The sequence below is a fragment of the Dreissena polymorpha genome, chromosome 10 (genome assembly GCF_020536995.1).
Source record: "Dreissena polymorpha isolate Duluth1 chromosome 10, UMN_Dpol_1.0, whole genome shotgun sequence".
Taxonomy (NCBI): Eukaryota; Metazoa; Mollusca; class Bivalvia; order Myida; family Dreissenidae; genus Dreissena; species Dreissena polymorpha.
The window spans coordinates 4,242,642-4,245,141 of NC_068364.1; positions in this window are offsets into that span (position 1 = coordinate 4,242,642).

The following is a 2,500-nucleotide window of genomic DNA, read 5'->3' on the forward strand; positions in this document are numbered from 1 at the left end:
AGGACGGTCAATTCTCTTAATGAAATAAAAGAAGCTAAAGCTCACGCTGGGTATGCGGATACTTTGATAACAGATGGCACTTCGATACCAGATAACAACAAAAGCCACGCGCGAGAGGTAAGTTCATCAATGTTTTTTTTAAAGTTATATCATAAAGATTCGTTTTTTTAGACCTAGCGCATGGTCGAGTTTATAAAGGGTGTATCCTTTTCTATTGCAAAGAAAAACATCACTGAAGAATGGTAGATTTTTCCCCAAAAAATAGAAAATTCGGTCGGAAAACAGCATAAACTGGATGAACAGTAAACATTTCAGCAAAATACAACTACTTTAAAATATTGCAAGAAATTGTTTGATATTCCAGAATGTAGAGTAATCACTGTGCTTCAGATACTGAAATTTTGATAGTTTTCAATGAAATATAAACGAAGATAGAGCATGTTTTAATAGGTGGTATTCATGAAGTTGCGGATACTTTGATTCCCGATATAGGGCACTTCAGATAACAGGATTTCAACAAATTGGGCACTCTGATAACCGAGTTTAATCTTCTACCTGAAATGCATTTATGTATATTATGGCTATTCTCACCAACCATTTTGAAGTACGAATCAATCTGCATTGTCAAGCCCGACACATTGGGAATCTATGCATAACGTAATTACATACACATGTAAAATATAACCAGTGGCGTTGTTCGTTTTCAAAAATCGTATTACTATTAATTTATATAATTAATATTATAAGCGCAAATTTTAAATAAGGTTCAAATGCTTATTTCTGAAGTAATATATTTCAAGTGACAACCGAAAATAATTGTCTAAATAATAAACTTGTTTTAAAATGGTAAATTGAGATTAAGAGAATTGAAAATACAACGGATCATGTGGATCAACACGACTGTGTTCAAGTGAACTTATAACAGGATTCTAGATAAGGGGAGCAAGGGGTCTTGAAGCGGCCAATACACCTCATAAAATCCTTTGTCATTGGTGCTCATTAGAATCGCCAATGAAGACGATACTAATGCGCAGCCACAAAATTTAAAAGAGATTGGAAAACTCCCTTTATATTGAACTCTACCTATATGAAGCACTTCCCTTTACCTCCCTAACCCTTCCCTTTTATTATCATATTCCAAAGGGATAAGAACATGTTTCGGTAATTCGTTTTTAATTTAAGTCAGTATATACATTTTTATTTATTGCCTGCTTACTATAGCAGTATTCCACAGCGAATTCTGCTTTTCTGATTCACTAAATAGTGTGTTATATCTGGTAAAAAGTGTCGAGTTGTCTGGAATCGAAGTGCCATTGTCTTTGAGATGATCGGTAAAAGAAGTGTCCATGAAAATTTGGCATCCGACTCTTAAAACATTTGAATTTCCTCAAATACGTTATTCAACTAAAATTTAACATGTTGTTATATTGATGGACATATTGATCTTTTATTTCGATCAGTTGGCACGTTCTTGATTTATTTCCAAGTATTTTTATTTTGTTGAAATATGTACTGATCATCTAATTCATGACGATTATCGATGAAACTTTATCTCTTTTTCATAAGCCACTTTGTTTTTTTTTCACGACTTTTTTGCTCCGCAATACGAAGTACTATACCATTAATCGATCAAACAATGGTACGTGTCTGAAAACCAAATGACCAGAACATAAATGCAAAAAAAGCTGCAGAACTCAACTCTCGCGCGTGGCTTTTATTGTTATCTGGTATCGAAGTGCCATCTGTTATCAAAGTATCCGCATACCCGGCGTGAAGCTGATTAAGCTGGAAGAAAGCTGAACAAGGAACATTAATTGCGCTCATGCATTTAAGTTACACAAATAATTTTCTGGAAAAAAACTTTTTACCAGCTCTTGCTTAAAAAGTGAAGGTGAAAAACAAATAAAGACAATCTACGTTTGACTTCACTCGAAACGGGTACGAATCAATCATAAGTAAGTAATGGAGAACACAAACGGATCTTCCTCAAATCCACCGACGTAATTCATTATATCAATTGACGTCAGTTTAAATAGATTTGGTCAATGTTAAAATGAACGCGCATAGTCAGTGTACAGATTGCCTCTTATCGTCTTTAATTTGAAATTTTCGAAGTGGGGTTTGGACATTTTACCCGGGTTTTAGATAAGGGAAGATGGAATTTATGGGCGGTTTTAAGCTTTGAAATTCATCACCTTTTGTAAACATTAAAGCAACTACTTTACCAGCGTATGTTTTATTTTGAAACAAGATATGACATTATACAGAAATGTGTTTTCCTATTTAAATGTTTATTGTATTAAATAGTAATAATAATTTGTATTTAGGAGCAATATATATTAAAATGAAATTTGAAAAGTACTTTAGTTGAAATCGTCATTAATTGCTGAGAGATTTAATTTCGATAAAATTCGAAATGGCCGCTTGGCGAGTATCTTTGAAAAAGGTAAAATAAAACGTTAAATGATAAAAGTAAAGGTACTAGTATTATGAAAACAAA